This window comes from Triturus cristatus, chromosome 12 (genome assembly GCF_964204655.1).
Source record: "Triturus cristatus chromosome 12, aTriCri1.1, whole genome shotgun sequence".
Taxonomy (NCBI): domain Eukaryota; kingdom Metazoa; phylum Chordata; class Amphibia; order Caudata; family Salamandridae; genus Triturus; species Triturus cristatus.
In genome coordinates, this window is record NC_140595.1 from 631,080,819 (window position 1) to 631,096,536 (window position 15,718).

A 15,718-nucleotide genomic window follows, 5' to 3' on the forward strand; every position below is an offset into this window, starting at 1 on the left:
TAAGGCAACTAACTACGTATTAATCAGCACAACAATTGCAATATAAACTGAAAGAACCAAAGATTCTTTTTTCCCCAAAATACAAAACATAATTTTATTGCTACAAATTAATGCACTCTACAATAGAGACTCACTCATATTAACTCACTCATATCCTCATACACTCGCCACATCCAGAACGTTTGTTTAAAAACACATTATTCAAAAAAAAAAATCGAAAGGTAGCTGATATATTTTTATCAGGAGCTAATCAATTTTACTCCCACGATAATTAGAATGTTTCACACAGATATAAGACAGATGTTAAAAACTTTAAAGATATTGCATGGGAACTGGAAAAACAGGCAGTGTGGCACAGACTCAGATGACTTCCATGGTTTCAAAGAGTGAGTCTCTATTGTAAAGTGTATTAATTTGTAACAATAAAATTATGTTTCGTATTTTGGGGGAACAAAAGTATCTTTGGTTCTTTCAGTTTATATTGCAAGTGTTGTGCTGATTAATAAGTAGTTAGTTGCCCTAAGTCCGTTCCACCAGACTCCTCCACCCTTCCTCTGCCACACCTTGACCCCCAATTTTTGGGTTCACTAAGTACATTCTTTCCCATTCCAAAAGCGCTTGTACTCCAGGCTCATCATCTGTGCAAACAAGTTTTGCATTTGTGCCATTTGTATGTATGCTCTAAACAGGCACGCCTCACTGTTTAGCACATAAAGTTTTACAATACTTTACAAATTATTAAGTTTCCAAGTGGGTTGCAAGAAACGAAAAGGATCTTCCTTCACTTCGCACTCTCCTCTGTATACCATCACATTTCTCTGCACAAGCCTGGGAGAAATACTGTCATCTCATCTATCTATCTCATCTTAGAGGGCAACATCCTCCGGAGTTCTTACAATCCAACTGATGGAGCATGATTTTTGTGAAATAATCTTGCTTGATCAAATCTGCTCATAAATTGGGTCATTAACAAAACAAATGACTAATAGTTTGAAAAAGTATTAACATGGGGACTTAAAAAGAATAACGTGGAAAAATGTGCAGAAGAGATACGGAAAAAGCAAATGAAACTATGGGTCATTATGTAAACACATATAGTATGAAGGAGAGACTTAATTAATGTATGCTGAAACCCTTACAAGTAGAATAATGAAATAGCAATAATAGAAACACTTACAGAAAAATGTTTTAGTGAATGTTCATCATTAATAGTTAACATTCTGAAATAAGATTATGTTCATGGATTATTAGAATAATGAATCTCTAAAATATTGATTTCTTATGTATTTCATTGTGATAGTTTAACTCAAATATGTTTTATATTCTTTAGAAGAAACAATTTTACAGTTTCACCAAGAAAGCCAAAAAGCTGCTAAAGTTATTTTTCCTTTCTAACATAGGCCTCAGAAGAATGTACTTTGTCCTTCATTATTTCTAAAATGCTGATTTGTTTAGTTGTGTAAAGCATGTCACTCGGACATCCTCTTTCTTCAGCTAGAGTATTTCTTTCTATGAATTATTGTCTCGACTATGTTGCAATCTGATGTGGAAGTGAGCGCGAGGATATGGAGAAGAATACAATGACTTTCTCCTGCTTCTGAGGAGCGATGACGCCATTAGTATAACAGAGAACATTAACAGAGAAACTTGGTGGAAATGGATAGGATGATGATCATCTCATAAGTTCGTCCAATGAAATCGAGTGATTTACGAAAGTGTTACTTTAGGGGGGTTGGATTCTGAACATTTTGGAGGTATAAAAATTACAGTGAGAACATAACTCAGTAGTAGCTGTTCTTATGAGAAGAGCGCCCTTGCTGCTGTATTCTCTGTGCTACTCTGGCTGGCTACTATCCTTGCAATTCCTGATCGAGACTGTCCTGATTACTTTGCACTTCATCGGCTGGTGATGTTGCCTAAGCTATACCCATTCGGCCGAAGGGTTAGCTATTTCTAACTATTGCATGCTGTGTATTAGTTCTCATTGATCTAGGCTCGTATGAATTTCAAATTGCACACTGTTATTGCAAAGAAATTATTCCTTTTGTCTCTTTCTCTCTCCTCTCACACTCGTTATTGATATCCGGATGTATTTGTTATGAACTGTATTTCTCTTATAATGGATTTACCTGTAACGTTGAACTAATGAAGATTTTTTATGTTTCTTATTGTACTTGTGTAATGACCATTCAAATTCTGAAATATTAGATAAAAGTAACTTGATAAGTATTCAGAGTTTGTCTTTATTGATGAGATATTCGACATATTGTATATTGTGACTATGATTGTTTGTCTCATTATCGAGTCCCTATTAGCTCTACCAAAGCTCTATCAGAGGACCTGATGTTTTAAGTGATTATTGAGTTTACATGGGCCCGAACTCTTAGTTATAAAGAAGTTCATGTTTATTGAAAAAATTAGGGTTATGGTAAATGATTATAAAATGTACACCGTTTCCGCTGGATCACAACCATCCCTCCTTCCTTCTCACTTATTGTCACTGTGATGGGGTGAAAGGTCACAGGAATCCAAGCCACCCTAAACCCCACGGCGTATTACCCTTCCCATGCCTGAACAGGCTGCAGTGAGGTTTCCCCGGCTCCAAGGGCCCTCAGAGCTGCCAGGGTCTATGCCCCCGCTCTCTCTCTGAGACTATAGTCCTCCTCTCGCGGTGCGTTGAAGCTGGCCCTCTGACCAAATATGTGCATCCGATGCGCTGCTCAGTTTCTCTGTTGGGGACAAAGTGTTGAATACATTTCCTGCTCAGCTGCCTCCCTCCCACTCCCAATTCTCATGCAATGGATATAGCATTGGCAGCCCAGCCACTGACTTCATGTTTATCTCCAAGCGAGCTGTACGTCATCACTGCTAATCTGTCGCTGTACGTCATCACTGCTAATCTGTCACTGTCAGCATTTCAGAAGACTCTGGATGCTGCAGACTCACCATGATTCCATCTTAGAGTGGGTGGAGAGCGGGGATGTTCAGCTGTCCTCTCTCACAATCCCACATGAGCTACTTCGGTCTGGCTTTAATGTAGTAAACAGCATTTGTGCATGCAACGTATGAAAACGTCATATGTGAATGTGTGAGTTTATCTGCACTGGCACACTAAACCCCGACCTGTTGGCTCAGCCAGAGCTTGCTTTCTATTTGCATTAAAGACAGAGCAGATTTAACAAAACACGATTTACTTTGTTTATAAACGTTTGAAACAAATTTTCTTTTGAGAATTTGCAATAATGATTTCGTAATTAAATGACTTTTTTGCAATGGGTCTTCTTAAAATGGCCTCTACATCAGTTAAGCCTTTTCAAAGTGCATTTACAGGAGAACAAAAAATGTGATGCTGCCTTGCTTTCAAGTACAAGGATGCCAGGGCTAGATTGCTCCATATAAAACAAGCTTCCAAGAACCTCTAGTTTCACTGAAAAAGTGCATGTTCTGGCCTTATGCAATAATTTGGTGTCACCTCTAGGTGGTCCCCTTGGACTATTGGTTGAACTCATCTTATAGATGCACTAACAGTGTTCTTCAAGAGCGAAAGAATACGGTAGGCCTCACTTTAAGGAATTACAATAAATGCAAGTGGGTATGTGAGGTCACTCTTGGATATCATGACAGATGGCTGGATAATGACCGGAAATCATTGAGAACATAGGTGGACGACAAAAGGTCTTCTTTGGTAACAAAGCATGACGTAGTTTAGCCTGATGAAGGATTTGAAGTTTAAAAAAATGTATGATGGCAACTTCAGTCATTATGTTACGTACAAGAAGATGAAGAAATAGAGTATCAGATCGCAGGTCAGCAACTTGTACCTCGATCCTCACACACTCCATTTACTATCCCGGAAGCAATGTCCATACTAAATTTGGGTCACTGCTACCCAATGGTTAATGTCAAATAATAATTGCTGGGGCTCTAATCAGGAGGCAGCTTACACCATCCCATTTCTTCTGTTAGCACCGCCTTAAACAGAACCAACTACTAACCATGAAAGTGCGGAGAGGATGTGGCATAATGGCCAGAGCTGCCGACTTTGGAGCTGGGGAAACAGGTTCAAGTCTCTGCGTTGTCTCATCATCCTGTGATTCTGGGTAAATCACTTAATCTCTCATAAACTGTGTCCTTAACTGTTGCTCATGAAAAGTGCCGGTGTCGAGCACCGGAAACAACTAGCTCAAATTAAGCACTGCTACTGCCCCAAACAAGGCACTGTATGAACAGGAATCACAGAAGCGCTATAATAACCCTGTTCCAAAGCACTTGGCCATCGAGGTCTCGACCAATTGTCTCTTGGGCTCAGTTTCAAACATCCGGCACCAACCCGGACTTGATGGAATGTCCTATTCTGTGTTGGACACCTAACTGTGCGCGTGGCGTGAGATACTGCCTGAAACACATGAGATTCTGAGATTCACCGACCAAGGAACGCCTTTGAAAGGAGGAGGCCTTTTCCTTATTGTCAGCAAGGCAATTTCTCATCTCAGCTCCTACCTTGTTTTGATATATTGACTTCGGAAAAAGACTTGGGGGCTTTTTAAAGAACGTTTAGCGGCCTCGGATTAGTGGTTTCGATGTTATTCTGTGTCCTAAATTTCATGAGTGGCGACCCAGTGGAAAAAGTTGTGCAATTCGTGCTCTGCGATGTCTTCGATTACAGTTAAGAGAAAAGGATTCAGCAGAAAAACACGATTTATATACGTTTTTAGCCCTGATTTATGACGCTCACAGCGCAGGGCATACGAATACAAATGTAATTACACCACAAAATGAAGCAATATGTCTCTACATAAAGGCAGACACGCGAAGGAAAGAGAAAGACTAGCGGGTGTGAGCCAAAATAAATAATAAAATGGACCCACCATGACTGTCTCTCCTCCAAATATATGAAAAAAGCTACAAGCCTCAAATTAATATCAGCAGCTCTCACTCTACATTTAAAAGATTCCCTTACTATGGGGCATATCAGCAAGGCGAGGCGATAAAATTACCGCCGCTTTTGCCGCCGTTTTCGGCCGAAAAGCAATTAGCAAACTCACGCTAACGCGTGAAAACTTGCATTAGCGTAGGAATTCCTAACGCCGAGCTGATGCAAAGTGGGCGTTTCTGACATGACAGTAGAAATGTCGCTAAGCGATATTTCTCCTATCATCAAGCCCCACGCTATGAAGCATAGCGGCAAGAAAAGTAGCGATAACCCCTGTTATCGCTACTTTCTTACACCTGCTTCAGGACTGACTTAGCCATGATATCCTATGGAAGGTGGATATCCTGGCTAAGTTTGTGAGTACCTATCATCAAGCTAACGCCACATTGCGTGAGATTATCGCTGGGTTTCCAGCGATAATCTCACGTTAGGCAGTTAGCGTGAGGATTTTTATCGCTTTTGAGATAAGCGTTGTTAATAGCACGCTACCTCAGCGATAAAAATCCACGCTAGCCGGCGATAATTATCCTTGCGCTAAGAGCGATGAGCGATAATTATCGCCGGTTGTTGCTGATATGCCCCTATGCTTTGTCTGACACTGCAGAATACTCTTTCCTCTCTCTGATAAGCCACATCGGTTAAAATAAAGCTGTCTGTGTGCCCATTATTTTTTTTTCCGACAGATATTTTCTAGGTTTTAATGTCTTGCAGCCATAAAAGGAAGGAATATACGGTTTCTGGCTTCTAATTGTGATTCCTTTGGCCCCTGAAGATGAGTTGTACTAAGAGCCCAGGGGCCAGATCTGTCAATCTTTTACGCATCGCAGCATGACAGCTTGCTTCACTGCACTGTGTGAAAGGGATAGGACAGGAATGTGTCGTATTTACCATTATATGGTGCATTCCTGGACTCTGCTTGCGCTGGCACACAATTTTCTCCCGAGCACCAACACTGGTACCCTTTCGCCATGGTGCAAGGGTGCCTGTGTTGCAGGTTGGATTGTTTCTTGTGCAGGAATTGACAACTTCCTGCAACAACAAAAAAATTCTTCTGAGAATTTTGTCTCCCTCTTAAGTGTGTTGCAGAATGCAGTACACTTAGAAAGAGGAAACAACAAGAAGAAATAAAGATATTTCTCCTTGTTGTGCCTTCCCTGGGAAGGCATAGCATTTTGATGCATTTCCAGGTTTACCAGTCTTGGTTAATCTCAGGAGTGGCCTGTGCAGGTAAGAGCAGTGAGGCGGTGGGAGGACTCAAAGGACAACGATGAGGGAAAATGGATTATTTATTTAATTTCCCCTCATCATCGTCTGTTGAGTCCCCCCACTCCGCTCTACCAGTCTCACCTGCACAGGCCGGTCCTCGTTAAACTGGGAATGCACCAAAATCCATCGGTGGATGCATGGGAACAGCTACTCTCCACCCATGGAACGCCTTCCATGCAAGGCAGTAACTTACGCTGCCTTGAGTTACTCCACATTTACCCAATGATGCAGGGCCACCAAAGGCGAACTTGCGTTGCTTATAAATCTGACTTTAGTGTTGTATTGCCCTCGCGACACCATTCGTAACGTAAGGGCAATGCAATACTATGATAAATCTGGCTCTAGGTATTTTTAATGTCAGCCTGTTCATTTTGTCCCCTTGTCTGTCCCATTGCCTGTGCCTCTCTCCCCGTTCCCACAATCGTTTGCTCCAGTGGGTTACAAGCTCTGGGGAAATTTGGTTCGTCCAAACCCCATCCTCCTAAACGTCCTTCCCATACCAGGGAATGCCACAGGAAGACCACAGGGGCACGGGCAGCTGATAACTACAAGGTGCACTCTGTCTAAGCAGGTGGGGTGGAATAAGTTTGTGCTTAATTCTGAATGTGTCCTCGCAATATACTCATCCAGGTGGAAGACTGCAAAGAACAGAGGCTTGACCGTGTGGTGTATAACATTCCCGCGCTCTACCAATGCCCGTTCCCGCACCTGTGGTGTAGATAGGCACCAGGAAATAGAGAGGTGGTTTAATCACTATTGGATCCTCACCTCCAGCTGCCATCAGTATACACTGGGGGGGACACAGATAGCTTTGGCCCCTACCCCAAGGCAGACCAGAGGTCATGCTCACCAGCCATTCGTGCATCACCAGCTATAGTGCTGGCAGGAAGATGTTCTCCCCCTCCCCTTAGCCAAGTTCAGGTGAGGGCACTGGGGGTGGGGTGGACATGCACAAAACATGCACCAATTCAGTACCTGATATGATCGGAAGCCGTAAAGAAGTTCCTATGTCTTCACCTGCTAATAGAGACTCACCCTTCCACCACAGCAGTATTCTGGTGGAATAGGCATTCTAATTTAGACCCTGGTCTGGGCACAGATGTGTGAGCACCAGAAGTGCTGCTATTCTGTATGACCCCAATCAATAGTGGAAAGTGGAAATGCTTTCAATGTATATGACATACATTGAACAGACCATGTAACTGGACCATGACAAAAACAAATAATCTGCAGTTGCTTGTGTTCCTGTGTAGAGGTGCCTTGGCCTGACAGCTCATTCTAGACACCTCCTGTTGGAGCCAAGATTGGCTTGGTTTTCTGTGGAGGTGCATAATGCAAAACAAATTGTGGACTAGAATACAGCCCAGTGACTTAGATTAATTCAAGCATTCTCCCATCACTTTTTTATCTTCTACATGAGATGCTGAGTGAGAGGCACGGCCAGAGATGGGTACCATGCTCACTATGCCCCACGAGTCATGCTGCTCCTCAATATTGAGGTTACCAAGACCGGAGCGGGTCTGGCATTGCTTGGGTTCCCATCTAGAGGGTAAATTAGCTTGCAGTTCTGTCTGCATTGTTCCTGGATGGATCACCCCAAATACTGATTTGATGATGGTGGTATAATAGACAAAATATGGTGAACCGGATTGTGGTTCAAATAATTACCAGTGGTGGAGATTAATTCAAGCATTACTACCATCCCTTTTTTGTTTTTCTAAGTGATATGCTGTAAGTGCGATGGGTATGCTCAGACATGGGACTTGTACTATCTGTGTTATATGACTCAACCTGATTTTTTATTTTCTTTCTGTTTTATTATTTTCCCTATCTTTTAACCCAGACTTAAGGGGAGCAAGCTGGGCTGCCAGAATCATTGCAAATGTTTTTTGCATCCACATTGAGACATAGGGTGATATGAACCCCCCTCCTCCGGTGGCTTAACCTTTTTTTTTTTTTAAATGGCTATATTAGTCACATTCCAAGAGGAGGACATTGTCCTGCTAGCCCGAATATCTTGATAACTTTAATCAAAAGAGGAACGATAATATCCTCAAGTGTTTTATAAAATTCCAATGGTATTACGTCTTTGTCTGCCACTGATGGAGCGTGTAGTACAAAATTTTGTATACCCCCCCATTTCTGCATGTTCATATTAATCTGAAAAATCTATTAATTGTAATAATATTAATCTGTTTGAAGTGATATCGAATCAATCGTATTAATGAAAGAATTACACGTGGGATTTGCATTTGCATGGCTAAAATAATTTGTAAACCAATAAGTGTACGCATACTAATGCTAGAAAATTAGAATATTGCATGATATATGTTGCTTTTGTGACGTAATTGTAAGTCTCACCAGATGACATCATTGGGTGAATATAAACGCTTTGAATGTTGCTATTATGCTAGATAGTTACATGCACATAGGGGAATTAGTGAGGGTTAAACATTTAATCGTTATTTCCATGTTTTAATTACGTTTTGTGTTTGTTTTGCTTAAGTTGACCAATTGGGCCTACGTCAAGATGGCCAACGTTTGACTTGACGGGACTAGTCACCATTCCACGAGATTTCGGGTGAAGTGCCTCTGCGCCACCGCGAGCAACAGTGGCCTCGTCCTGACCCCATGCAAGATGTACCCATCAAGGTCACAATGGGAGAATTGCCAGAACTTTAAGCAAAGGACTATCTCTTAAACCGGAACCAGCAAGTGTGATGACCTAACCAAATAGACTATGTGAGAACTTCACCGAACGACCCCAAACCCACCAATCAGGACTGCCTAAAACTGATTTTTGTTACATCTTGACATTAAAATTATTATAAAAGATGATAGAATAGTGAGTCGACATCTTCCTGACAGAGACGTGCGAACTGATGGTTATTTTCCTGACGTTATGCTGATGGAGAGGACGGTGACACTGCTGGACAGCTGTTTCCCTGAATCTTTGACAGACTGAATTGCTGCCGATTTTGATGAATTAAAGATTTTCACGACGTGATTGACTTAGAGGACGACTAATAGCCAGATTAGGTAAATATGATGTTCCGTGGTTTGATTAATGATTTACTACATTTTGCAATTAATTAGATAAACAAAGTATTGATTAACAAACAAATGTGTTGGGCTATTTATTGAAGAGATTAGATTGAGATTGAAATTACCAATTACCCAAAAACATCTAACTGATCCATCGACTAAATGGAGGGAATATCTCGAGGTTCAGAGTTTAATAAAGGTATTCAATGTATGTTTATGTCAATAGGTTCTTTAGGTCAAAAGGTATTCCTTTCATGTCAGCGTTTGGAAAACGTATCCCTCCCGTAAGAGCAGATCAGAAATGCGTAAGTGTTGGTGTTATGGGCCCCACCAATGAATGTATTGAGCGAATGTGCTAGTGTGATATTTGGTCTGTGACGATGGGAGGATTTGACATTCCACGCTGCATCAGTTTTTCTGGTAGCAGTATGATGGTTGTTATTGTTTTGGTGATTATTGCTTGTAAATTGCTTATTGATTATTGGTTATTGATTGATATTGGGTTATGTATTAACACTCTATGTTGAGTTGTGTCGAGTTTTATTTTGTTTGCACGGCTTTTGGGATGTAGGAAGTCGGAAGTTTGTAACGGTTTCGTAGTAGAGCAGAGGTAAGCGCTGCTCTCGGGAAAGACGGAATTGTTGTTGCCCTGTAAGTACACGGGGAATCGTGCGACGATTGGAGTTGCACAACGCATTGTCTGGGTTCAGTTTGGTAGCATCGTTGTGTGTTGCCATTAGAGACATTTTCTGTATAAAAGAAGTGTGTATGATAGCGGAGGTTACCTGTGAGATTTTTGGTCTGAGGTACCAGGAGGCCAGAAGGTACTCTGATAACGCTTATCACTGGAAAGGTAGCAGGTATTCTCTGAGCTTGCTAGAAGGACAGAGTAGAGGGAAGTGCTACTTTGTTAAAGAGTGTCGTACTTCTATAGTAGGACAGACTGTTCGCTGTTCTCGGAAAAGACAGAATTCTGTGTGAATGTACTACAATTTTCCTGTGTGATAGTGCGTGAATGGAAAAGGCATTCCGGTTAATTGCGAAACTCTGGTTTTATTTCTCAGGAGCATTGGGTCTCCAACTAGGTGTCTTAATTCTGGAGAAGCAGTTAGCTGATGCTTGTTAGAAGGGTGAAGTAGAGGGACGTGCTACTTTATCAACGGAAGTAACGATTCTGTAGTAGGGCAGAGGTAAGCGCTGCTCTCAGGAAAGACGGAATTCTTGTGAGAAAGGTCCTTTGCTATTCTTTGGTTAGCGAAGCGGACAATGGTGGTGTTTTTGTATTATTAATGAAAGATTGGTAAATTTGAAACAAAACTTACAGAGTGAATTTTGTAAAGGAGGGGTAAACAGGAGCAGGAGCTGCGGCAGCGGCTGCTGACGTCAGAAAGACCGTGCTGGGATTGGCCAGTCAGTTGGAAACATAAAATGCTTCTGATTGGTGCGTTAGTGCGAGTCGCGCTGGGATTGGAGAATTACAAAGGTGACATAGACGCTCCGGATTGGTGCGTTAGTGTGAGTCGCGCTACGAATGGTCAGAATAGCGGTACAGTCGAGAGGAGAGACTAGTGATATACGAAAAGACACAAAAGATGTATTACGATCCACCAGAAAAGGAGAAAAAGTCCTGGTTTGGGAGAATTAAAAAGTGGTTTAAAAAGGACAAACCGATTGTGACTAGAGAAGGACAGTTACTTCCTCCACCGAAAACCCCGGCATCCTTTATGGTTGCGAAATATGGATATCATACTTGTATTTGGTTAGACAATTGGGTAAAGTACACTAGAGATGACGAAGTCTTGGCTTTCCCAGAACATGGTTCATTTAATTTAGCAGTTCTGAGAAATTTAAGAGAGAAAATGATGAATCTAGAACCGAGACCTAGACCGACACAATTTGAAGCATTGACAGAATGGGAAGATGAGATGCATGACCGAGAGAGACAGAGGAGTGGCGGAAAGTATAAGTACATGTTTGGTAGGCCATACAGACATGAGAATCATGATGATCGAATGAGAAGGTGGCGGAATGCGAGTATGACTGAAGGTTTGTTTCCCGTAAGAACTGCAGAAGAAAATGGAGGAAGAAAATGCACAGAAAAGAGACATAATGTGGAATCGCGAGGGTATGGAATGAATGAATCAGAAGATGATGTTCTTGATGACATGTTCTATAAAAATCCACCTCCGTATCGACCAGAACCAGAAATATTAACACCAAGTGCCCCAATGAAAGAAACTTTACGAATCATAAAGTCAGAACCAGTGTCCCAAGATTTAGAGAAAAATAATTCCATTAGAGAGGTAGAGAGGAAGTCAGAAAGTAAAATAAATGGTGAAAATTCAGCAGAATTAGCGAAGACAACCTTAAAATTAACTGAGAAGATAAGAGAATTGACTAAAAATCTGGAAGCCGTAACAGTTCCAGTGACGATAGGTCCAGTGATGCCTATTTTTGATAAACAAAAAGATAGCGAACATTGTTTAACGGTTCCTTATAAAAGCAATAAACAGGCTGAGCAGCCAAAACCGAGTCAAAATGAAAATCCATGGAGACAGACAATAAGTATGATCGAACCAAATGCTTAAAATAACCCGTTTATAGGCCAGAAGTTTGCAGAAAGACGTATAACAACAGTGGAGTCAATATTAGAAACACAAAAGGATTCAGAACAAAGTATTGTAGAGAAGCCAGTAGGACCATCTACAGAAGAATTAAGTGAATGGTTGAGAAGCTTGCAGAGAAAAGACAAAGAATCACAATCAATAGATGTGGCAAAATTACGAATGGTACTGGAAGAGTTAATAGTAGGAATTATCCCCACAGAGAAATAAAAAACTTACCAAGATGAGGAATTACTATTTTTGTGCAAAAGTGTGACATGGAGAGCGAAAAATCTGCATGAACGACTAGAAGAAGTGGCAAATGAAATAGGAATAGATATTGAAAAGGTAAAGGCTTTGCAAAAACCATATTGAATAGATTTCACTGAAAAAGATATTGAAAACTTGAACACCACAGGACGGATAAATCAGATTAAGGAAATAATTATCTTATTGAGAAAATGGGGAGATGTGGATAAATGGAGAAGCAGGTGGTACCGAAAACGAGATGATGCCTCAGATAAAACCTTTGCAGCATTCCCTATAAGAGAAAACGAAAAAAGGTAGTAAAAGAATGCCCTATGAGAGAAATTCCAGGAGGAGGATATGTGCATGTCCCATGGACAAGACAGGATATTTTGTCCTTTACAAATGATTTCCCCTGACTACGCGAAAAGCCTGTCGAGTGGTATAGGCAGGTAGACAGATTTGTGTAGTTGTCTAAAGTATTATGGATTGACCTGAATAGCCTATTTGACATAATAGTACCAGCAGATTTATGGACAGAGTGCAAACTCATGATAAATTGGCCAACACAAGAATACCCTAGGGATCCAAAAACAGGGGCTCCAGACCCCGAGGTAATGAAGAAATACGAACAAGTTATTGCCTTTCTGAAAAACAAGGTTCCACCTAAAGAGACAGATTGGGTGAAAATTGACAGAACACACCAGGAAAGCAAAACGTCAGTACATGCGTATTATGAGAGACTGATCTTGGCCTTTAAACAGTTTAGTGGAGATGAAATCTGAGTGAAAAGGATTTAAGTCACTTTGTATACAGATTTGAATATGGTCTACGTCCAGAAATTAGTGAAATGATAAAACAACATACTGTAGATTGGCAAAATAAGAAAATAGATGAAGTATTGAGACATGCCAAATATTTTAGTGATGAGATTGAAGCAAAGCAGCGAAAATTAAAAGAAAAGGCTATGTGGGCACAGGTAAAGGTAGCGGAGAGGCAGGAAGCTCAATTAGCGGCACAAACAAATAATACAGGATCAAGACAAAAATTCAGTCCTGGGAAAGGTAAAGGAAATATAGAGGAAGCTAAGAAGAAATTCCCATGTCATAATTGCGGTAGAATAGGGCATTGGAAATCCGAGTGTAAATTCCCCCCAAGTACTAACAATGAAAATGCATCATTGAATCCACAGGTGCAGAATGAGGTGAGTGGTCAACCGCAGCGACAGCAGCAGATTGTTACTCAACAGAATCAGGTGCCAAAACCGCCTTTTCCACAGAGCAAAAACTCCCAGAAGTATAGTAGCGAAACGGGATTCTACAACGAAGAACAGGTAAATAAGCTGACACGCGCTAGCGCTGTTTCGCAGTATTGGCTACAACGCGATGAGAGTGATTCAGAAGAGGGCTGTTGACGGTGCTGAAGGGAGGAAGAAGGGTGCGTACTTGGCGCAACTCTAGAAGTAGACAAGACAGGCCCATTTGTAGATGGAAAGGTTAATAATGAAAGTATTACTTTCCTAGTTGATACTGGTGCTACTCGATCAACTGTTAGATCAGCTGACGTTAAGAATCTTCCTCTCTCGGATGAAACGATCCAAGTAGTTGGTATATCCAACAGGCAGATTAAAACTTATCTTACAGAGCCGGTGAAAGTGAGCATAGGGAAATTTTCTGAATTGCACCGCTTTGTCGTGTGCGATACCAGTCCTGTGAATTTATTAGGTAGGGATTTGTTGTGCAAAATGAACTGCACTATATTTTGTACCCCGGATGGGATAGCATTTGAGACCCCGGATGAAGATGTATAAAATGACAATGGACGTAAGGGACTGCTACGTTTGTATGCAGTTACCTGCCTCTGTATCGAAGGGAGTGACCTATCACCACCTTCCAGTAACATATGGAATAACATGTAGTGTCATAGCTAGTCTATTTTATCAAACAGGGAAATTAGCGTATTATTTTTCTGATATAGATACTATATTTTCACAAGTGCCGTCAATTAACAAGCTAAACAAGGTAAAACCTGCAAAGGTATTAGGTGAATTTTTCTTGGAGACGAAGGAACTAACATTAGAACATATATTTAAAAACAATTTGACATGCCATTTAAAGAAAGAGGAAAAGACATTTTTAGATATGGTTGAAGAAAGGAGACTGAAAATGCAAAGAAAGGCGCCTGAAGGAAAAGTGGAGAAGACAGTCTGGGATGTAGAAATGGAAAAACACTTGAAAGGGGAAGCTAGTCCAACTATGGCTTTAGATTGGCCTCAGAAATGGAAATTGTGTACTAGAAGGAATCAAACTGCATATGATAATTATTTTGTAGGTAATAGTGAGTGCCATGATACATACCGGGCGGTACAAAAGGGGGTGAGTCCCTTGCTCACATTGCCACTGGATTCAAGCAAGCCTGGCTGAAGACGGCTGAAATGCCAGAAACCGGTCCTAGGAAGCTTGTTTCCGGTCCAGGGAAGGCATGGATTGGCAGTTCGGGCTGGACTGTTCCCAGAAGGCACAGGGTCAGACTGATTTGCATATGGCCATGTCTGAACTGGGGTGGCAGAGTGGGCTAAAGAACGGTGATGGATCAAACCCAGATCTGTTGACTGGGTGTGAGTGTTTGATTGGTTCTGATGCTCCGTCCATCACCACCCCCTTTTGTACCGCTTTGTTCGGCATAAGTTGGCAGGGTATGCTCAGACGTGAGTCCCTTGCTCAATTTGCCACTGGATTCAAGCAAGCCTGGCTGAAGACGGCTGAAATGCCAGAAACCGGTCCTTGGAACCTTGTTTCCGGTCCAGGGAAGGCATGGCTTTGCAGTTCGGTGCTGGACTGTTCCCATGAGCCACAGGGTCAGACTGATTTGCATATGGCCATGTCTGAACTGGGGTGGCAGAGTGGGCTAAAGAACGGTGATGGATCAAACCCAGATCTGTTGACTGGGTGTGAGTGTTTGATTGGTTCTGATGCTCCGTCCATCACCACCCCCTTTTGTACCGCTTTGTTCGCCATAAGTTGGCAGGGTATGCTCAGACGTGAGTCCCTTGCTCACTTTGCCACTGGATTCAAGCAAGCCTGGCTGAAGACGGCTGAAATGCCAGAAACCGGTCCTAGGAAGCTTGTTTCCGGTCCAGGGAAGGCATGGCTTGGCAGTTCAGGCTGGACTGTTCCCATGAGGCACAGGGTCAGACTGATTTGCATATGGCCATGTCTGAACTGGGGTGGCAGAGTGGGCTAAAGAACGGTGATGGATCAAACCCAGATCTGTTGACTGGGTGTGAGTGTTTGATTGGTTCTGATGCTCCGTCCATCACCACCCCCTTTTGTGCCGCTTTGTTCGCCATAAGTTGGCAGGGTATGCTCAGACGTGAGTCCCTTGCTCACTTTGCCACTGGATTCAAGCAAGCCTGGCTGAAGATGGCGGAAATGCCAGAAACCGGTCCTAGGAAGCTTGTTTCCGGTCCAGGGAAGTCATGGCTTGGCATTTCGGGCTGGACTGTTCCCATGAGGCACAGGGTCAGACTGATTTGCATATGGCCATGTCTGAACTGGGGTGGCTGAGTGGGCTAAAGAACGGTGATGGATCAAACCCAGATCTGTTGACTGGGTGTGAGTGTTTG